Source organism: Ailuropoda melanoleuca, chromosome 15 (assembly GCF_002007445.2).
Source record: "Ailuropoda melanoleuca isolate Jingjing chromosome 15, ASM200744v2, whole genome shotgun sequence".
In the NCBI taxonomy this organism is placed as follows: Eukaryota; Metazoa; Chordata; class Mammalia; order Carnivora; family Ursidae; genus Ailuropoda; species Ailuropoda melanoleuca.
Window position 1 is genome coordinate 20685272 of NC_048232.1, and position 24208 is coordinate 20709479.

Here is a 24208-nt window from a genome sequence, read left to right on the forward strand (position 1 = left end):
GTTTTCTATACCATTTCCATCTATCGTATTTATCAAAGAACTGTAATAACTCTTCAGGATATCGTATTAATTCATGCGATATTTCTCTCTCTCTACCAAGGTAAGAAGGGGAATTTGGCGTTAGTAGTAGGTTTTATTTTCCTCAATACCAACAAATCTTTTCTAACATTCCTTTATGTAAAAGGGTTGACGTTAGCAATCTAAGGGCACCTAGCTGGCTCAGTTGGTGGAATGTGGGACTTTCGATCTCAGGGTCCTAAGTTTGAGCCCCATGTGGGGTGTAGACATTACTTAAAAATAAAATCTCAGAGTGCCTGGGTGGCTCAGTCGACTAAGCGTCTGCCTTTGGCTTGGGGCATGATCCCAGGGTCCTGGGATCGAGTCTCGTGTTGGCTCCCTGCTCAGCCAGGAGTCTGCTTCTGGCTGCTGTTTCCTGGGCTTGTGCCCGCTCTCTCTCTGTCAAATAAATAGATAAAATCTTTATAAAAAATCTTAAAAAAAATTTTAAATAAAAACATGAAAAAGAAATAAAAATAAAGTTAACGATCTACTTTAAAGGGATATGAGTATAAAACTAATTCTTGGGGCGCCTGGGTGGCACAGCGGTTGGGCGTCTGCCTTCGGCTCAGGGCGTGGTCCCGGCGTTATGGGATTGAGCCCCACATCAGGCTCCTCTGCTGTGAGCCTGCTTTTTCCTCTCCCACTCCCCCTGCTTGTGTTCCCTCTCTCGCTGGCTGTCTCTATCTCTGTCAAATGGATAAATAAAATCTTTAAAAAAAAAAACAACTAATTCTTAGTGACTTATACCTAAATTTAAAAAAATTGTTTTGTTATTTACAAGGAAAATAATAGTACATTGCAATTTTCTATGCCAAAAATTAGTCTGAAAGCCTATCTCATCTATATTCTTAACGACTTCATTTATTTGCACTACATAACTCATTTTAGTTCTGATTATGCTTTAGTTCTATTTTAATGGCACATGTTGAATGAGTCTCCAAGGAAGTTTCATTTGATGGTAAGGAATTCTTTATCAAGACTTAAAAAAACATAAGTTATAGGGGCGCCTGAGTGGCTCAGTCCGTTGGGCGTCTGCCTTCAGCTCAGGTCATGATCCAGGGGTCCTGGAATGAAGCCCCATGTCAGCTTCCCTGCTCGGCAGGGAGTCTGTTTCTCCCTCTCCCAGCTTGTGCTCTCTTTCGCTAACTCTTTCTCTCAAATAAATAAATAAACCTTAAAAAAAAACCCACATAAGTCATAGATCTGAGGTCCAATGACATTTTTTCCTTCCCTCTCCATCTTCTTGTGCAATAATGTATTTGTGTGGAAGTCAGGGCATTAACGTCCTTAGGCTGGCCTGTTCTGTTGTTACTATGCCACCTTGGCAGTTCTTTTGTTTCTTTCTTTTAAAGATTTTGTTTATTTATTTGACAGAGGCAGCGAGAGAGGCAACACAAGCAGGGAGAGTGGGAGAGGGAGAAGCAGGCTTCCCGCTGAGCAGGGAGCCCCTTCACAGGGCTCAATCCCAGGACCCTAGGATCATGACCTGAGCCAAACGTAGACACTTAATGACTGAGCCACCCAGGCGCCCCCACCTTGGCAGATCTGTTCATCCCCTTGCCCTCATATTTCTCCTCTGTTCCTAGGATAAAAGTAATTGAATGGTGTTCACCAAACTTGTGAAATGCACTTAGAAAACCATGGTGGAGGATGGTACATAGAACAATCAGTGATGTTACATTTAAAGTGTCTTTCTTCATATCATTTATTTTCAGAAGTCAGTATTAGTATTCCAACTTTTGGATTGTGAGACCACGTCATAAACAGAATGAATGAACTTCTAAAGTTAGCCAGGGAGTTGAAAATACAAGTTACATATCCAGAATCTTCATCATCTGTTTTAAACTTTAAGTATTTTGACATGCAGAGAGTTCTATGGAGAATTTTGTCTTGATTTAGAAGGCTGATGTTTTTTATTGTAGCTTGTCCAAATTGCACTGAAATGCACCAATGGGAAAGAAACAAAATTTTATGACGTATTCATCATCGCCTAATACTTTACATACATTAATTCAGGTGAGTTAGTCCTTACAACATCCTGATGTGGCAACTGTTGCCGTCCCCATTTTACAGATTAAAAAGAAAAACAGAGATTCCAAAAGAGATGAGTCCCAGCCTTCTGGTTTAGATTTTGGATCACTATTGCAATGTGGGGGAGCGAAACAGTAAGTGTTGTGAAATATTTCCAAATTTTACTGTAAATTTTATGTACTTAGTGGTGGTTTTTATGAGGAAAAAAAAAAGCAGTGTGTAATAAAGAAAAGAGTGAAAAGGATTTTCTTGCCCTGGAACACACAGTCTTCCCACTTTCCTGGAGCCGCTAATCAAAGATTTGGAGGCAATATACTGTTTTCCTACTAGAACAATCTCTGCTATATTAGGGAGTTAGCACAAAATTCATTAATGTTCATATAACGTTTTAAAAAACTTCAAAGACATTTATGAGCACTATAACGATGTTCCAGACTTCCAAGGGGCAGGGTTTTCCTCTCCTCTGTTGTTGGGGCACTTGATGAAAAGTTGGAGAAGCCTGAGGTTCCTTTTTAATTACTACAATTGTTCCGCGGGTTTTGCCACGTCACTTGCTGGTTGTCTTTCAAAGTCGAGGAGGATTTACTTCTCAGAAAAATCAACTTCGGGGGAAATGAATTACTCTCCCTGGGAGGATGGCAGATCCAATATATGAAAACACAATTATATTTGGAAGAAAAAGAAAACTTCTTTGAGCAATGGCTGGATGTAATCAAGCTTCTATAGATCAAAGCCGATTAGCAGCGTGCTTGATGTTAGCAGTGAGAAGAGACAGTTGGGCTGTGCATACCTACCAGCAGAAAACACCAGAACCCTGAAACTCTCCAAGGTCTTCTGCGCACACAGTTTGTTTGATGGCCGCTTAAAATGTCCGGGGATCCCCTCAGCATGCTGTGGTCTTAATCCGCCTCTTCTCGCTGTCGGTCGGTGCTAGGGTTAGCCTCTACAGGGTTCCATGGCTCCCATGTGCCCTGACTCCTCCATGGGACACAGTGTCCTCCCTGGGCTCCCTCACGGTCATCTCTCCCAGCACCTCCTGTGGCACCCTATTGTAACTGCTCATTTACGCATCACTTGTTTGTGTGTGTGCCACACTGTAAGCTCTGCGAGGGCAGGGCTATTGCTCCCTTTCTCACCCCTCCAAGCAAAGGTGCTTAAAAATGTTTGATGGGTGGACAAGGGAATGACTTCTCCTGGTGCTTTCTCAGCAGTGGGGGAGGACTGTTCCCCCAGAGCTGCCATTCTTCACGGGCTCCTAGAGAATCACTAGCCCCCTTCCTACCTCAAGGAATCTGGCTCAAGTTCTGGGGGTGGGGTGGAGGGTTTAGGTTAAATGATGTTTGAGAAACACCAAGCAGTCACTTCTGCAAAAAATTAACCAGTAAGTCAGAGTCCAGACACTTTGGCCCTTACCTTTGAGCAGTACATGGCTTTCCTCTCTATTTGATGGTTTTATTCCAAGGGCTAACCCACCAATCTCAATATGTGGAGATGGAAAGTATGGTTCTGAAGTCAGACGGCGGAAGTTGAAAACCAGTTCCATCGCTCTGGGCAAATCGCTTCACCTCGATAAACCTCAGTTCCATCATCTGTGAAGTGGGGCCAATACAAGCCCACCTCACATAGTTGCCATGAGGAATAAAAGAGACGAACGCTGAAAAGCATTTAACATGGTACCTGGCACATAGTATGTACTGTAAATACGAATATAAATACTGCAGTATTATTATCTTACCATAGCTAGCAGGAGGCCCTCATATGCTGGGACTTCCTGACCGTGTGGCAGACAGGTTAGGTGACTATATTGTTTGCACACACACACACACACGCACACATGTGCATGCACCAGTTGATGAAATCAAACAAGGAGCTCCATGCTTATTCAGGAAAATAGACTAATTGAATTAAGGAAAGCAAAGGCATGCTTGTATTATGAGTCCATGACCTCATCAGAGAAATAGAGAAAAAAAAGCAGAAATAGTAATCTATTCCAAGAACAAACAATCTCCTTGGACATTGGCCCACAGCACTGCAGAAATTTCTGGCACCGTGGACCTTACTCTCTGCTCTGGCACTCCTTCCTAGCTGCTGTGGGATGCCGGACCTGGCAGCACATTTGTTACCCAATAAAAAACGCATCAGGGTCCCCAAAAGGTGAAACATAGCATCCTCCAGGGTGACATGGGCTTTTAGATACTTTCGGTCTGGAGGCCAAAATACCTAAAACTCAAAGATGAAAGATTTGTTCCATCTGGAAGGGAACCTAAGGAATTCCTCTAGAAGGATCTGGGCTACTCGCAGGCAGGACAGTGGCCTGGCCAATGCCACAGTGAGAGCAGGCAAGGGCCTTTCTTCCACTGTGCAGCCTCCCTGGTGAGATGAACCTCTTCCCTGCAAGCTTATGAATATCAATGAGCCCACACCACGTGCAACAGAGCCAGAACATATTGCAACAGCCAAATTGCAAGCTGGCTCTCAAAGCTTGGCCAAAGGAGCATATAATTCAAACACTGGGGCTGAGGCTGGCACGGCGCCTGAGCCGAAGGAGGGATGGAAGAAACCTCCGTTCAAACCTCTGAAACCTCTGGCAGATGAAGAGGAAAGAAAAAGGGAGCTGGCGTGCAGGAGCTTTCATCACTGCCCTGTGAACCCTCTCGACCCTGGTCGGTCATCCAGAAGTCAAAATGAAGTGTTCTCCACCAAAGCAAGGCATGAGAAAGGAACCCAATGCCCAGAATGCGTGCTCTGATTTGGCATAAATAAGAACTTGATGAACATCGAAAAGCAGTGAAATTCTTTCATTCAACAAATAATTATGGGGCAGTCACTATAAGTCAGGCTCTCTGCTAGGCGCCGGGAATAGGTTGGAAAAGAGGAAATAGTTCCTGATCTCAATGAATTTACAGTGGCAGGGGTGTGTGTGCGCGGTGGGTGGGCAACTAAAGGGGGTGAAGGAATGAGTACAAACAGGAAAGAATTTCAGCGTGCTGTGCTGTTCCCGTCTCGAAGTTCTTTCCTTTATAAGATGTAGTGTTCCATAATTTCTTTTCCTAGTCACCTGTGGATGACATTTGGCGTGTTTCCAGTTGGGGACTATTATGAAGAAAGGGGTGATGAACGTTCATGTCTTCACAGGATGTACATTTTCATTTCTCTTGGGTTAATCTCTAGAAATGGAACTGTGGGGTGGAATGGTAAGTGTTATATTTAACTTCATGAGAAACCAACTGTTTTCCAAAGTGGCTGTACCATTTTGCATTTTTTTTTTTAAAGATTTTTTATTTATTTATTAGACAGAGATAGAGACAGCCAGCGAGAGAGGGAACACAAGCAGGGGGAGTGGGAGAGGAAGAAGCAGGCTCATCTGAGGAGCCTGACGTGGGGCTCGATCCCATAACGCCGGGATCACGCCCTGAGCCGAAGGCAGATGCCCAACCGCTGTGCCATCCAGGCGCCCCCATTTTGCATTTCTATCCTCTGTGTGCTGGAGTCTATCCTTGTCAACATTTGCTATTACCTGTTTAAAACAATTTAGTCATTATGGAGGGTGGAAGTGGTAGCCTGCTGTGTTTTATTAGCATTTCCCTAATGATTAATGATGTGGAGCTTTTTTTTCCTCTTCATGTTCTTATTCGTTGTTAGTGCATTTTCTTCGGTGAAATGTCTGTTCAAATATTTAACCCATTTAAAAAATCAGATTGCTTGTCCTATTATTATTTTGTGAATTCTTTACAAAATCTGGATATGAGTCCTTATCAGATTTTGCAAATATTTTCTCTCAATATGTGGCTTGCCTTTTCACTTTTTTTAAAAGTATATTTTGAGGAGCAAAAGTTTAAAATTTCCATATCTCCAATTTATTATTTTTAGTTCATGGTTTGTGCCTTATGTCCTAAGACATTTTGTTTAGCCCCAAATCACAAAGATTCTTCTTCTGTTTTGTTCCAGAAGTTTTATGGTTTTAGATTCTCCATTTAAGTTGAGAATACATTTTGAGTTAATTTTCTTACGTAATATGAGATAAGAGTTGAGGCTCTTTTTTTTTGTCACATGAAAATTCATTTTCCAGAATCGTTTGCTGAAGAGACTATCTTTTCCAAATTGATTTCAACCATTTGTTAAAAAGACCATCTTTTCACAGTTGATATCTTGGCACCTTTATTGAAAGCCAAATGATCATTTATGTGTGGGCTTATTTCTAACTCTTGAACCATTTCATAGAACTCTATGTCTATCCTTATGCTAACACCAAACAGTCTTGATTATTTTAGCTTTATATTAAGATTGTTCTTTTCCAAAATGGTTTTGACTGTTCTAGGTTTTTGCATCTGTATGTTAATTTCTACAAAAAATCCTGCTGGAGTTTTTCCTGGAATTGCAGTGAACCAATAGATCAATTTAGGGAGAATTGATATCTTAACAATACAGAGCCAACCGAACTATGAACAAGGCATGTCTCATAATTTACTTAGATCTTCATTAATTTATCTTAGCACAGTCTTGGAATTTCCAATGTACATATATTTTGCTAAATTTATCCATAAGTATTTCATGCTTTGTGATGCTGCTATGAATGATATTATTTAAAAATCTTCAATTTCCAACTGTCTGTCTCTAGCCTCTAGAGATACAATTAATTTTGTATGTTGACCTTGTATCCTGTGACCTTATCAAATTGACTTCTTAGCTATAGTTGCTTTTTGGCAGTTTCCTTAGGATTTTTTACACAAACAACCACAGAGCCAATGGATAATGACAGTTTTATTTCTTCCTTTCCAAACTACATGGCTTTTATTTTGGTTTCTTGCCTTATATCATTGTCTAGGAACTCCAGTTGAATAGAAATGGCAAAAGAGGTGCTATTGACTTCCTCCCAATTGCAGGGGAAAATAATTCAGTTTTAAATTATTAAGGATGGTTCTAACTGTACATTTTTGGTAGATTTCCTCTCTCACATTGAGAATATTTCATTCTTTTTCGAGTTTGCTGAGAATTAATTTGATTTTTTTTAAATCATAAATGCGTTTTGAAATCTGTCAAATATTTTTCTACATCTGTTGAGCTGGTTGACAATATAGCCTCTCCTTTTTAGTCTGTTACTATGGTGAATTACATTTACTGATTTTTGCATCGTCGAGTCAATCTTACAGTTCTGGGATAAACCCCACTTGGTCATGGTATGTTCTTTCTTAATATTTAACTGAATTTGATTTACTAAAATGTTAATGATTTTGTGTCTGCATTCACAAGGCGTATTGGTCTGCAGTTTTCTATCCTTTTAGTTTCTTTTTTTAGTGTTGGTATTAGGGTAAGACTAGTTTCATAAAAGAAGCAGGAAAGTTTTCTCCTTTCTAATTTTTTGTGTAGGATTGGTTTTATTCCTTCCTTAAATATTTGGTAGAATTCACTGATAAACACATCTGGAACTAATGGGCATTTTTTTGTAGGAAGGTTTATAACCACAACTTCAGTTTCTTTAATATAAATTTAGATCCTAAAAATATATGTATACATATAAATTGAGATCTTTAAAGTATTTCTTCTTGAGTGAGCTTTAGTTGTTCTGATTTTCAGGGAATCTTTCCCTTTTATCTAATTTGATGAGTTTATTGGCTTGAAGTTATTCATAAATTCCCACATTATCTTTTTAGTATATGTAGAATTGTTCGTTCCTAATACTGGTGATTGTGTCCTTTATTTTCTTGTTCAGTGTAAGGTAAAGATGTATCAGTTGTGTTTTCAATGAATCAGATTTTGATTTCATTTTCTCTATTGTTTGTCCATTTATTATTTTATTGGTTTCTGATTCTTTCTTTCCTTCCACTTCAGTATAAGTTGCTCTTCTTTTTCTAGTTTCTTATGGTGGAGGCTTAGGTATTTGATTTTAAACTGTTTTCTTTCCAGGGCGCCTGGGTGGCTCAGTCGGTGAAGCATCTGCTTAGGCTCAGGTCATGATCCCAGGGTCCTGGGATTGAGTCCCACATCGGGCTCTCTGCTCAGGAGGGAGCCTGCTTCTCCCTCTACCCCTCCCCCTGCTTGTGATCTCTCTCTCTCAAATAAATAAATAAAATCTTAAAAATTAAACTGTTTTCTTTCCAACATAAGCATTGAAAGTAATAAATTTCCTTTATAGCACTGCTTTACATGTGCACCCCACTTTCATAGGTGCTGCTTTTGTTTTCATTCAGTTAAAAAAATTTTCTAATTTCATTTGTGATTTCTTTTTTGACCTGTGTGTTATTTAGAAGTATGTTGTTTAATTTGCAAACATTGGAGTGTTTGCACATATCTTTCTATTATTGATTTCCAGTGAATTCTTTTGTGGTCAGAGAACATATTATGACTGAATGATTCCAATCCTTTAAAATTCATTGAGACTTGTTTTATGGCCCCAAATATGGCCTAAGTTGATAAATGGTCTATGTACATTCGAAAATAGTATTTATTCTGCTGTTGTTAGGTGGAGTGTTTTATAAATGCCAATTAATTTAATTTGGTTGATCTGTTATTCAAGTCTTCTGTAGTCTTATTGATTTTCTGCCCACATATTTTAACAATTATTAGGAGAGGACTGTTGAAATCCACATTTATAACTTCGTGTATTTCTTCTTCTATCAGCTTTTGCCTCATGTATTTTGAAACTCCGTAACACTGCAATGTCTTCTTGATGAATTGATCCTTTATTATTATGGTCCCATGGACTGAAATCTACTTTGTCTAATATTAATATGGCCAATTCCCTTTCTTCTGCCTACTGCTGGTATGGCATATATATTTATATATCCTGTTACTCCTTTTTGTAAATTATTTTGTTAATTTTTTTTGCCCTTTTATTTTTAACCTGCCCATGTCTTTTTAGTTAAAGTTGGCTTTTTGCAGACAGCATATAGTTTCTTGTAGACAGCATATCTTGCTTTTTTCTCATCCAATCTGATGATCTTTGTTTTTTAATGGAGTGGGTTTTTAAAAAATGGATTTATACTTGATATATAACATTGCATTTGTTCTAGGAGTACAATATGATATAGATTTGATATATATAATAATGGAATGTTTAGATTACTGACATTCATTGTAATTATTGATATGATTGGCCTTTTAGTATTTGTTTTCCACTGATCCCAATATACTCTTTGTACTCTTTTTCTTTGTTTCTTAATTTTTTTTGAAGATTGATTTATTTATTTTAGAGAGAGAGAGTGCATGAGCAGGGGGAAGAACAGAGGGAGAGAGAGAGAGGGAAAGCAGAGTCTCTGCTGGGTGGGGAGCCTGACGTAAGGCTCGATCTCAGGACCCTGAGATCATGACCTGAACTGAAACCAAGAGTTGGATGCTTACTCACTGAGCCACCCGGGCACCCTTCTTTGTTTCTTTATTCATTTGTAGTAATCTAATCTTTTCATGATTCTGTTTTGCCTCCACTATTGGCTTACTAGCTCTACCTCCTTTAAAAATTGTTTTTAGTGGTTGCTCTAAGATTTACAGTATCTAACAAATCATAACCAATCATAGTCTACCTTTATTTTTATTTTTTAGAAGATTTTATTTTTAAGTAATCTCTACACCCAACATAGGACTCGAACTTACAACTCCGAGATCAAGAGTCACATGTTCCATGGACTGAGCCAGCCAGATGCCCCCGTGGTCTCCATTTAAAATCTTATATCATTTCATGTGACATGTAAAAATAGTACACTGAAAACAGTACTTAAAACAGTACACTTTCATTTTCCTCCTCTGGTCCTTGGTGAAATTGTTGTCATACATCTTGCTTGTGCATATGTTATGAACCCCACACACTTTATTATGTTTGTTTTAAATAGTCACATATCTTCTTAAAAAAATTAAGTAGGGGAAAGCATGTTTTTATTTTTACCCACATATTTACTTTCCCTGGTGTTTTTTTATTCTTTTGTGTGGAATAAAATTTCCATCTGTTATAATTTTTTGTTTTCTGCCTGAAAAGTTCCTTTAAAATTCCTGCAGTCTACTAGTCACACGTTTTTTGTTTTATTAGGAAAAGCCATCTTTCAGCTTTATTTTTTTCCTTTTTCGTCCTTTGTAGGGTATGCTTCCATTTATAATGTTGGCGCCTCTACATTTAAACACACAGAGTGCTTAGATTGGCAGCGCATAGAGTTGGAAAGACAGGGGCAGATTGGCACGGTCTCTGCCCAAGGATGACGTGCAAATTTAGAAGCATTCCAGTCTTTTGTACTGAATGCAGTGCACTTAAAAATAGTTAACATAGTAAATTTTGTGTTATGTATGTTAGACCACAGTAAAAAAAAAAAAAAAAAGGAATGCATAGAAATGAGTCTAGAGGGGCACTTGCCTGGCTCAGTCGGTAGAGCGTGCAACTCTTGATGTCGGGATTTTAAGTTTGAGCCCCACGTCGGGTGTAGAGATTATGTAAAAATAAAATCTTTAAAAAAAGAAAAAGAAATGGGTCTAGAAATACATGTACAAAACTGTTAACATTGGTCTGCTCCTGGGAAGAGGGGTTGGGGGTAAAGGACAACCTCCAGTTGTTTCCTTCAATTTTTGAATTTTTTATCTGGAAATTATTTCAAATATAGAAAAGTTGCATGAGTAAGAATATTATCAAAAATATCTCTATACTGCTTACCCCAACTTACCTACTACTAACATTTTATCTACTTACTTCGTCTCTATCATATATATATATATATCTATATATCTATATATATCTACATATATATAGATATATAGATATATATCTGGGGGGAGATGATTTAAGTCAATGCAAATGTATCCTGCTCCTCATCAAAATTTCCATCTGGATCCAGCATCTATTGATTTCTGCTGAATGGGTCTTTCCCATGATGGTTGCAAAATGGTTTTTTCCAGCTCTACCCCTCTGTCTTCATTGATCATTCGGCACTTAGTATTTGATTGTAAGCAGGAACTTCCCAGTTGTTTATATATTGATCACATAGACTCATAAATACCTATGTTTTCAGTAATTTATAATTCACTCCTGTATTTAATTATCTTGGTGCTCAGATTGTCCTGGATTTGGCCCCACAAGCTGGCTCCTGCATCCCAGTGATATGTGACACTCCTCCCCCCATCCCATCATGTTGAGCACTTCCTTAATATCTGGCATATAAAGGTTTTTCAGGCTTTTCTTGTATCTACCTGACCCAGTCCTGAATTCAGCCATTTCTAAGAGCCTTGGTTCCTTTTAATGAGAGAAGGTATTAGAAACTACTAGATCTAATAGGTAATAGTACTACTAATAGGTAATAGAAACTAAGATCTGAAGTATGCTCATTGTTCCTGGGGAGTCTTTGCTTCTTGTACCTTTCAGTTGGATGAACAAGAAAATCAATGGATATTTATACATGTACATGAACACATACAAATATATAGACATCTATGTATATACATAGATCAATACATATACATGGGGACATATACCTATTTGAGAAATTACGAATTCATAATTTCAATTCCTTCATCTCCATGGGATTGCTTCTTGGCTTCTTCACCTATTCTATATTTGCATATGGCTTTTTTTTTTTCCAGTTAGAACCTTGGGTCCCTCAAACAATACACTTACTTATTTCCTCAATTGCATAATGAATCTAAAATAATTTCAGAATTGCTTCATCCTTGCCTCTGTACAAAACAAACCTACTGAAAAGAGGTTCCCTCCATGCCCTATAACTCCACCACAAACTGAGGGTGTTACATATTAAAATATACGTACTTCAGATTAGTTCTTCCTTTTTCTATTTTCCTTCTGTGTTATCACACTATTCAATTGAAATCTAACTGGGCTACTGTATTTCAGTTTGTTCTCCATTTTATATTGGTACAAATGCCCCTCCCTCCCAAATCCTTCTTCCCTTTTTCCCCGTATAAGTAACCAGCTTCATGGTTTTCTGGTTTATCCTTCCCATTTTTCTTTTTATAAAGGCAAATAGTCATAGATTTTCTTTTTAATTTTCCCTGCTACTATGTTTTTCTTTTAACAAGCAGCTTTATTGAGGCATAATTTACATGGTGTAAAATTCACCCACTTTAAGTGGCATCTCGACATGTATAAGTAAATTGACACGGGGGTGCAACATCGCCACAGTCCAGCTTTAGAACACCGTCATCATCCTGCCAGTTTCTCTCATGCCCATTTCCAGATGGTACCCACTCCCACCTCACCTGCAGCAACCGTTGATCTATGTTCTGTCTCTATAATTCTACCCCTTCTATAACTTTCCTATCAATGGAATCACACAATACGTAGTCTCATGTGTCTCGTTCCTTTCACTTAACATCATGCTTTTGAGACTCATTTGTGTTGTGGAACGTATTAGCTGTTCTCTCCTTTTATTGGCACATTGAATGGATGTACCACAACCTATTTACCCAATCACCAGCTAATGGACTTTTGGAATGTTTCCAACTCTTTGCTTCTCGTGAATAATGCTGCTATGAACATTAGTGTACAAGTCTTTGGACAGACATATGTTTTCATTTCTCTTGGGTAGCTACCTAGGGGTGAAATGGCTGGGTCATATGGTAAGGGTACTTTTTTTTTTTTAAGATTTTATTTATTTATTTGATGGAGAGAGAGACAGCCAGCGAGAGAGGGAACACAAGAAGGGGGAGTGGGAGAGGAAGAAGCAGGTTCCTAGCAGAGGAGCCTGATGTGGGGCTCCATCCCAGAACGCTGGGATCACACCCTGAGCAGAAGGCAGATGCTTAATGACTGGGCCACCCAGAAGCCCCAGGGTATGTTTCACTTAAGGAACTGAAGAACTGCTTTCCAAAGTGCCTTTATTATTTTACACTCCCAGTAGTGAAGTATTTATATTTTTATTGTTCATTGTAAGCAAAGGTATTCTCATAAAGGGGCTGGAAGTTCTTACCTTACGTAGGCTAGTTATTGCCCTTGTAATCTTGCTCATTTTTTCATTATGCAGCCCTATAAGTAGTTCAAAGGTAAGTCAGATTATTTCTAGTTGAATTATAATGAATTCAGAATAAATGTGACATAAAAAAATCTCCAGAAAATTGTTTCCTCTTTCTTAATAGGGAATGAAATGATAGAGATGACATTATTAAGGAAAGAACACCTACCCTCAATCTTTAAAAATAAAGGTCAATTTCATCAGAAACTTAAGTTTACATTCTTTCTGAAGGTAGGTCAGGGAGTGAGCTTAGTTTACGGAAAGAAGTATCTCTTATAAATGATAGCTACTTGGGAAATTGACTAAAGTTAAGGTAGGGTCATTAACTACAAATTTTGAGAAATCAGAAGAGAATTCAAAAATCTAAAGATTTTTAAGAGGAAAGGACTTCATATAGTTCTGACTTGTTTTTATGTGGAAAGGAGTACCGTGGTGGTTGCAAAGAGGCAGCCGTAGAAATGAGAGCCCCTGTTGCTTAATCCAGCATTTCCAGCAAGAGTGGGGTAAAGGCCAGATCTTCCTGCGATGCCCTAACACACAACTGGACAAAAACACAGTGCTCTTGCAGTGCCTGAAAACACAGTTAGAGCTGCAGCCTCCCGAGAACCAGAGCACGCTTTGCCGTAGCCCTCGTTCCGGCTATTTCCCGCACGGCGCACAGGGGACACTGCGGGCATCAAGTCACACCCCAGAAATATCCACCTCACTTCACAGACCAGTCGGTTACTTTTTTAAATTAACTTTAGCTAAATTTTAAAATAATCAAAGTTTGTCTTAAAAAAAAAAAGATCTCCTCACATCTCTTTTCCAAGTTTTTCTCTCTGCTTCTGATATTCCTCACCCTTTCCCCCCGCCTTTTTTGCCTAGATTGTGTATCATTTTCTTGGGACTGGACTTAGCAAGTCATTCATAAAAGGTTCACTTAAAATTATGAAACATGGGGGCACCTGGGTGGCTCAGTCGGTGGAGCATCTGCCTTTGGGTCTGGTAGGGTCATGATCCCAGGGTCCTGGGTTCAAATCCCGTCTCGGGCTCCCTGTTCAGCAGGAGTCTACTTCTCCCTCTGCCCCTCCCCCTCCCCCTGCTCGTGCTCTCTCTCTTGCTATCTCTGTCAAATAAATAAATAAAATCTTTAAAAAATTATTATACTTGTATCCTGTGCTTCAGGGAAGTGAGGGAGTATTTGGACAGTAAAAGGGTTTTCCTGGTACCTTTTAAAATACATCACGTAGACAGGAAGTTTCTTTCTCATAGGCTCAGCCCTTATAAGGCACACATGTACATGAACTAATGGGCCCAGTGTTTTTAAGTTGTTAGTTTTTAAGAAAGAAGAAGATGCTCCTTGAGAGCTTGGACTTTATTGGGATAAACTGAGTAAAAATAATTTATGTGCCAGGAAAATAACTATCTATCTATCTATCTATCTATCTATCTATCTATCTATCTATCATCTATCTATCTATCTATCTATCTATCATCTATCTATCTATCTATCATCTATCTGGTCAACTGTAGCTTTACAGAGATGTACTTCACTGCTGAGCGTAATAAAGAGAAAAATTGAAGGATAAGAATATGTGCCCAAAAGGAATGGCTGGTATGTGTTAGTTGGCAAAATATGTCTAATTATTCTGTAGTGCCCTTTTCCCCCCTTTCTTTTCTTTTTTCTTTTTCTAAGCAGAGGGCCTAACATGGGGCTGAAACTCACGACCCTAAGGTCAAGACCTGAGCTGAAGTCAAGAGTCGGAAGCCCAACTGACTGAGCCACCCAGGTGCCCCTTATAGTGCCTATTTTTAATTGGCATTCTGTGTAGTTCCCTTATTTTCAGAAATCATCTCTCTAAAATACACACACACTTATGAACTCCATATTGATTTTTATTATTGTTTTCCTTTTGAGAGTTTACATCTGTATTATTCCACAGGCGAGGATATTCAGAAATACTATAGAGGAAATATCAAGACTTTAGTACTTCTGGTTTGGTTGGGTAGTAGTTTTGATTTCAGGATTGATTCCCAAGGTGCTTATATCTAACCTGCATTCACTCTGGACTTGGCAAATTGACTTATTTGGACCAATGGCTCAACAGTCAACATGATACAGCAGTGGAGAAGCCATTAATGCTCTCTGGGATGCTGGGAGCTCCCATCTCTTCTCTTTGTTCTGTATTTTCTATCTTCGTACAAAATAACAACTTTTATATTTGTGACGGAATAAGTAAAACCGATATATACTCATAACTTAGTAATTGTTTTAATATATGCTTGACCATTCCATTGCATTCCGGTGTTTACAGAACTTCATTTTTCCCTGGGAAATCTGGCAATGGCATTTGACTTTCCCCGCCGTCCAGTGGTGTGCTAATAAATATTCAACAACTAGTTCTGAAACATAAAAAGCCTTGATTTGTAGCATTTGCTGATTTCCAGGGTGCAAATCATCTCACTATGGCTGGTTTTAAGCTAGCAGCATGACTTCACTCAATGTGGAGTGGGGAAGAGATGCATATACCATTATCGTAGTCCCACCTTACAGTTACAAGAAAAAAGGTAAATATTGTGAGGGCATAGGTAGAAATAAAAGGTAGAAAAATAACTAGGAAATGATGAGTTTTGTGTACTTATTCCCATTGATTTTAATATAATTTACTTATTGTACGTTTATATAATTTAATTTTTAACAACAATTACATTTAACAACTAGTTTGCAGAATTGCTGCAAATGCAATAGTTGGTTCTCACAAGTCCCTACAAACTGCTTCCAGCACCTTCTGTGCCTTATCCTATCATAGCTTCACCACGTCTCCAGGGCCTGTGGGCTCTTGGAGCACTCTATCTGGGAAGCAGAGGGAAGTGGGGAAGGAGCTGCAGGATAGGGGAGGACTGGCTCCAATTTGTATCTCCATTGTGGGTTTCCTACCACATTTTGATCGTCCATCCTCAGGTTTATGGCAAATGCTGGTTATATGGTGTATGGAGACCAGCTTACAGCAACGCTCCTGTTTCCTGTGACTTATTCTTTTTGCTTTCTATCTCCTACTTGATACCCCTGTCTAAAATGAGCCAAATCTCTAAATGCCACAAACTCAGTTCTTTTTTAAAAAAGATTTTAATTATTTGAGAGAGAGAGAGAGAGCACGCACATGAGCAGGGGTGCACGCACATGGGGGGGGGGGGAGGAAAGGAACAGAGGGAGAGGGAGAAGCAGGCTCCCCGCGGAGCAGGGAGCCCGCTTGGGGGTGGGGGTAGGGCTCGATCCCAGGAGGGGATCATGACCTGAGCCGAAGGCAGACGCTTAACCAACAGAGCCACCCAGGTGCCCAAACTCAGTTCTATTTTCTAACATTTCTTTCTTTAAAGCAAGGGTGGGGGAACACTTGTCCTCAAGTTCTACCTCAAGTGTCTGCTCTGAGAGTAAAGTTCCCCAGGATAATCCTTCATTTATGTTCTAGTTGTAAAAACATGTCATTGTTTAATGGCAACATATTAAAAAGCCATTGTTGGCTGTTACTATTTAAAGCTTATGCTCCTGATTCCTGAGCTTCTCTCTTGCTTTTCCATGTGTTTGTATGTTTTTGTTTTTTTGTCGTTTTTTGTTTTTATGTTTGTTTCGGTTTTTTGTGGGTTTTTTTTTTCCTGTAAATGTGACCACCTGGCCTTCTATTTTTTCCCCCCACTTCTATTTTTCTTCTTCTCTCTCTGTGTCTTTTAACAGGGACAGATAGAACCAATGCATACATTTTTATTATTTGCTGTTTTTAGTCAGTGGAACGTTATGTTCTCTTCTGGATCTAAATACTTTGTGAGCAGGATGTGTTCTCTTTCAAATAAAAAAATAACATGAATTTTATTTATGAGTCCCTTGAAAGATTTTGGGGGCAATTGCCAATTGCCTTTGAGAGGGGAAAAATAGTTTTCCTACACCCATTCTTAACACTCTATTAGTTCAGTCTGAGAGAACCCTCCCCAATGATAAATTCGTAGATGTGACAAGCAAAACATTTTTAAAAGAGTTCAGGAGGCTGGAACAGGGTAGTACTACATTGTGCTAGCAACATAACGTCGAGCCATTTTTACCAAAAATTGAATGAAACAATCTGGAGATATTGAAATAACCAAAATTCTGTTCCACACTAAGGTTTGAACTGGCCAATGACATTTAACCTAACTTCTTGAGTAAGTTGTCTCCCTGACTTGTGTGCTGTTCTTTGACTAAATAGCAAGAAAGGATGGCTGAGCGCTAAAATACATGCCACACACCTGTCTGAAACAGGGAGAGCTGCTCCCAGCACATTCCACCAGAAGTGTGAGAATGGCAGAGAAGGCGATGCACTCACTGATGCCGCATGAACAGCCAAGTCATGCCTATTGTTTAGACAAAGATGCTATTTTTAAAGTTTTGCCCAAATGCAAAGTTTTGACTCTGCGAGGTCAAGTAGCATTTCATTCTGATGAGATCTTAATAGAATATTCTGTACACGCTCAGCATCACATTTGAGAAAATAGAAGTATCCAGAAGGGAAGCTATGCAACTATTAATATCTTATAAAACAAGATCTAATGGAAACAGTCACATCCCTCGAATCCTGTAACGCCTGGAGATAAGATGGAGAACTTCTTGAGCACAGAGACCAAGGCATGCTCTCTTTCAGACCCCTCCAAGTGCCTGGATAACTCCACAGGCCCTTGTTCTGCATGTAAAACAATTATAAAAACAGCCGCCTCTGCAGAGAACCAACTGATGTTAAGTGTTGAGGTCCATTCAGACTGATATATAACAAAAATATCACATATTAGGGGGCTTAGAAACAACAGAAATCTATTTCTCATAGTTCTGGAGGATGGAAGTCCAAGATCAGGGTGCCCACCTGGTTGGGTGAGGACCCTCTTCTGGGTTCAGACTTCTCATTGTGGCTGCACATGGCAGAAGGATGAGGGGAGCTCCGTGGGGTCTCTTTGGAGCACAGACCCCATTCATAAGGGCTCCATGCTCATGACCTAAGCAAAGACCCTATCTCTGAATACCATCACAAATGGGCATTAGAATTTCAACATACGAATTTTGGTGGGGGGGATGCAAATGTTCAGACTATAGCAGGGCCTGAGACCATCATCTCCTCCAGCCTTCAGCAGACGCACTCAGTTAAGACCTCTCATGGAGACCAGTAGGCACTCTCATTGTAACAGTCAGATAAACGTCTCTCCTCCCCTACTTTGCCACCCCTAACACAGGAAGACTGTGTCAGAGAAATTCCAACCTCGGGCCAAAGTAAGATTCCTGTTCTCATTCTTTGAAGTAGTCCAGGCCCTAGAGTACCCCTGGGAAGAGGGGTCCAGGGTGGGTTTTAGTGTATGTTGGGACACTCAGGTGGACAGGAAACAGGGGAGTATTGGTTCTTCTCATTCGTGCAGGAAGCAAGGATTTGGGGAGGACAACACAGTGACCCTTCATGTGGGTGGAACGTGGCCTGTTGGATGTCAAGTTCTTCAGTGTCTTCCCCCACATGCTTGATGGGGTGCAGGCAGATAGCCCTTCCTTCATGGGCCAAATTGGAATTATGAGTAGGAGGAATAAATGTTTCTCCTTAAGATAAAATGGGAAAACATGGTTTTAATTTAGATCAAGGAGATTCAAGTGAGATCAAGAAAGAAAGACTCTTCTCTCAGTGAGAATTATTCACAATGAAAACAGTTCTTACTGAAATGCTCAAGATGTGGCTTTCAAGCAGATGCCTAATTAAAGTCAGATTTCTATATTGCTCATGCTTACAGTATAAGGAATAAAGGGGTAAAATGCAATGAAAAATAAGAGTTTCTGGGCACATAAAGCATTGAAAAGTGTAGGACAGTAATCCAACAAGATTGACAATGATTATTCTATAGTTGACCAGGGATGATCTGTTTTCAGAACAAATTCATGAGAGCCTGAGTTGAAATTTATGTTTATAAAAGAAACCAGAAATGTACAGGAAAATTAAACTCGAGCCTGTCGCTCTGGAGGAAGGTTCTGTTTTCAGAGCTTTCCTTGAGAACCATGAAGGTTCACTCTGTGTCTGGAAGCTCAGGTGTGGAATGAAAATCTATCTGCAGAGCCACTTGATTCCAAGCAAGGATTATCCTCTCCCCATATTTCCTGGCATGCCTTGAGTCCCCATTCTTGAGCTATCCGATTCCCCTTCTCAGATGAAAACATCTTCAAATCCCACCTGTTAGAGGCAGTTGCTTTTCCTTTTGCCAAATGATCCAAATAGTTGGTGGTTCAAGGTGATCGTTCCTCCAATCGTCTAGGTGCCTAATCTCATAGGGCACACCCCATGATTCCACGGGGCTTTCTTCTGGGCAAGATTCTTTTGTGAGTCACGATACAGCTGGTATCACTTGACAAAGTGTGATGAGACTAATTAGGTGAGCTGGAAACCAATTACTTCTGAGCGCAGGAGCAAGAGACAACTAAAGACAGAATGCGGTGAACTCACGGGGTCCATCTGCTGCTCCTGACTCATCTGTGACCCCAGGATCGCTTCTTCACCGCAATCAGAAGATCCCATGAAAAACGCAAAGAAATGCATGATGGAGCTCATTTGCACGTTAGCGTACCAGCTTCCAAGTAATATAAAAAAGGTGGGTAACCTCACTAGGGAGTGTCAACAAAATTTTAGAAAACGTATCATTCATGGCGCTGCGCCAGGAAAACATCAATCGTGCAGGCCCGTGGGTAAATAATGAAATTGTTATGCCTCATTTAGCTCCCTATCGATTTGGAAGACAGAAAGTGGTTCCGAGGAAATTTATAAACCCAGGCGCGTCTTGATTTGGATTCTCAGGGAGTACCAGAAGATTCACACAACCTTTATCACTTAGCAACATACGCCGTAGACATGTACTTTCAAACAACGGGGAATAATGGACCTGGAAAATTGTGTTTTCTTGAAAAACGGCTTCAATAGCGTGAGAGACACACATTTTGTGATCACCGTCTGCGAATGCATATGGGTGGGACTGCTCTGTCTTGGGACGGCTCCCTGTTTTTCTTTGTGGAGCTGTGCCCCGGCGGAGGGCTGCCTAGGTATTCTATCAGCATTTCCTGTAACCAGTGTGTCGAAAACACAGATGACTAAAGTCATTGCTTTTAAAGCCCTTTTCACAATTGAATTTCCTGTGGAGAAGCCATATCCCAGGAGCATAATAGATTTCCCCCCTTCTTCCATTTGCACACTCTCACAGCTAACTAATCAGTCGCAATTCTAATCTATAGTTCTGATTGGCTTACATGCATCTTGCAGGCTGGCAATCTTTTGAATTTAAATGCGACTTCAAATAAAATAAAATAAACCACAAGCAAATGACCCGGAATTGCTAACAGTAGGAACCTTGTTTACATTCCACATTCTGAAAATATTTTGTTCGGCGGGCTAGGGAAACCACATGGTTGAGACAGACTGGGTGACAATTGGGTTTATTGCCTGGCTGCAACCAGGACGGAGAAAGGGATGGCGTGTGATGTGGCTGTCTGTCACCTCAAACCCAGAGAAAGAACACATTTTCAGCACACATGCGATCCATGCTGTAGCAGATCTCTGATCATTCCTGCCAGATCGTCACGCGCGCCTGGCACTGGGCCAGGACAATATGCCAGGCTTTTTGAATCTTTAGATAATAACCGTCTCTTCCTTTCTGTGGTCATCAGCGGATGCTACTTCTTTCATAAGACTCGCTCAGAGCGCGTTTGTTCTTTAAGTCCTTTGTTCTGGAATTATCCCCCAATACGTTCATATGTCTCCTTTCCACCTGCATTTGAAGGTCTATTGAGAGGCTTCTGCCTTCTCTCGTGTTACTGCCTTACTTAACAATAGCTCTGGAACAGTCTACTGAGAGCAAGGACATTGGAAACACAAAGATACTCTTGAACATGGGCTCTGTTCTGCAGAGAGAACATCTCACCGGATGGAGCTGGGCTGGGGGGCAGCACACAATTGTTTGGTCTACGAAATGAGAAGGCAGGCAGGGGACGGGAACGGGATGAGGAAGGAATTTAGAAGAGAAGAATCAGAGTTAATCATCCGTTTCTTTCTTTCTTATTAAGTAGACTCCATGCCCAGCCTGGGGCTCAAACTCACCACCCTCAGAACAAGTGTCCCATGCCCTATAGACTGAGCCAGCCAGGTGTCCCAATAAGCCTTTTCTAAAGCGGTTACTCAGAAAATGATTGCATTCTCTGTTAGGAATATTTGGCCCATCTGAGGAGAACCAAAGGCAAGTGTTCTTTAAAGACCTGAGGAAGGTGTCACAGTTTGTTGTTTTCTTTTCTCCTTTGAAAAACAAAGCTCCTTAAGGACGTTCAAAGATGCAGGGATTTCAGGACCCCCATTGGGGGGCACTGGGAGGGCTCGGAGGAGAGGGTGGGAGGCTGTGGAAGCACTCAGCCTCTACTTTCAGCCTCCCGGATGTCCATCCGTAAAGAAGAGAATTTCCAGGAGCCACTGTGAGATTCAACTGAAACTATTCCAGATTCTGTCTGGAGACATTTCTCCAGTTTTCTGCCCTCGCAGAGACCTGGCACCCTCACTAGCCTCTTCCCGCTGTCCCTTCGCCCAAGCTGTCCTCAGCTGGCCTCAGTCTCTGCTGTCTATGCTGGGTCAGCGGGGCTTGGACAGGACTGCCGTTCTCCCACTCGGAGGATGGCTCTCCGCAGGCAGGGGGGTGGCATGCAAAGCTCCCATCAGCTTCTGCTTTCTGCTCTGTGCTCTGAGATCCCAAGTCCCACAGACCCTCTTCTCCGTCCACCCTGAGCCTTGCCCTCAAGCCTTTGAGGCTTGGAAAACAGGTTCCTGACATATTCATCAAAGGCCAACAAATCATACTCTAAAATGAGAAAATAGCAAATGGAACAGTGAACAAATTCACAAGTGAAATAGTAATTTATAAATGCTTAGAGAAGAATCTCCCCCCTTCCCCCATGAAATGGATTTGCTCATGAAACAGAAGAATGTAGTTAATACTTCCTTAGTTCTCAATAAAAAAAGATGTTTGGAATAAGTACACACACACTGAAATAAAACTTTAATTGAAAGCAATACAAAGTATTATTTCCTCTACCACTGCAGAAAGTGGAATCATGTGTAGATGACTAGCTTAAGGAAATGATTTAAAATGTGGGGCACCTGGGTGGCATAGTCGTTAAGCGTCTGCCTTCGGCTCAGGGTGTGATCCCAGCGTTCTGGGATCAAGCCCCACATCAGGCCTCCTCCGCTGGGAGCCTGCTTCTTCCTCTCCCACTCCCCCTGCTTGTGTTCTCTCTCGCTGGCTGTCTCTCTGTCAAATAAATAAATAAAATCTAAAAAAAAAAAAAAAGGAAATGGTTTAAAATGTGAAGGAAATTATATATATATATAAATTTTTTTTCCAGTGTCATTGATGTTTATTTTGCACTCAATAAAATTGCCCATTGTAGGCAGTTTGGTGAGCTTTGATAAATATACGAAGTTGTGCAACCATAATCAAGGTTTTTTTGTTTTGTTGTTTTGTTTTGTTTCTTTGAGAGCGAGAGAGACGTAGGCGGGCAGAGGGAGAGGGAGAGTCTCCAGCAGACTCCCTGCTGAGCGAGGAGCCCACAAGGGACTGGATGTCACCATGGGAGATGACCCCCTGAGCTGAAACCAAGAGTTGGAGGCTTAGCCAACTAAGCCACCCAGGCCTCCCTGATTTAGCATGGCAGTTTTGAGATTCCTTCATGTGTATTTCAAAAGTTCATTTCTTCTTCTAGTTGGGTCCCTTGTACGGATAAACAACATTTTGTTTATCCATAGACAAACACTCAGATGGTTTCCATTTGGGGCATTATTATGAACAATGCCACTGCGAGCATTCATGTAAAAGTCTTCATATGGGCATATGATTTCATGTTCATGAAATTTTCATTTGATTATGAAAATGTTGATACACTGGTAAAAGGTAGATGCATACTTAACTTTTAAAGAAGCTGTGAAACTTTTTCAAAGGGGTTGTACTGTTATACACTTTCACCATATCCTCACCCACATTTGATATTAGCAGTCATTTTGATTTTAGCCATTTTAGTGCACGTGTAGTGGCATCTCATTATGGATTTAATTTGTATTTCCTACTGACCAATGATGTGAAACATCTTTCCATCTTCCTGTTGGCCATTCAAATATTCTTTTGTAAATGTCCAGTCAAACTGTTGTGCTCATTTTTCCAATCAGATTGCTTGTCTTCTTCTTTATTGAGTTTTAAGAGTTCTATTTAAATTCTGAATACAAGTCCTTCATCAGATATACATTTTATACATATTTTTTCCTAACCTATGGCTTGCCTTTTCATTTTTTTTAGTATTTTCCAAGAAGCAAACATTATTAATTTTGATGAAGTTTAATTTATTGATTTTTTTTCTTTTATTTTTGTTCTTTTTATGTCCCATCTAAGAAATCTTCACCTACCTCAAAGCCACAAAGATACTCTCTTGTGTTTTCTTCTGCTGGAAATAATTGGAGTAAAGAGATACGGAGAGCTGCCAATCCATAAACTATTGTTATGAAAAAAGTAAGTAGGGGCGCCTGGGTGGCAGAGCGGTTGAGCGTCTGCCTTCGGCTCAGGGCGTGATCCCGGCATTCTGGGATCGAGCCCCACATCAGGCTCCTCTGCTATGAGCCTGTTTCTTCCTCTCCCACTCCCCCTGCTTGTGTTCCCTCTCTCGCTGGCTGTCTCTATCTCTGTCAAATAAATAAATAAAATCTTTAAAAAAAAAAAAAGTAAGTAGAACAAATAGATTAGAAATGCTAGGGGCGCCTGGGTGGCACAGCGGTTAAGCGTCTGCCTTCGGCTCAGGGCGTGATCCCGGCGTTGTGGGATCGAGCCCCACATCAGGCTCCTCTGCTATGAGCCTGCTTCTTCCTCTCCTACTCCCCCTGCTTGTGTTCCCTCTCTCGCTGGCTGTCTCTATCTCTGTCAAATAAATAAATAAAAAAAAATCTTAAAAAAAAAAAAGAAATGCTAATAATATATATAGAAAAAAGTCTTTTTATAAACCTAAAAGCATTTAACATCTAAACCTAAAATAAATCTAAGAACAAAGGCTTGAGTTAGGTGGTCACTGGTAGGGTAGAGGTAGGAAGTAGAAAGAAGATAAGTCATGCACGTTTCAAAGACAGTGTAAAAAAAAA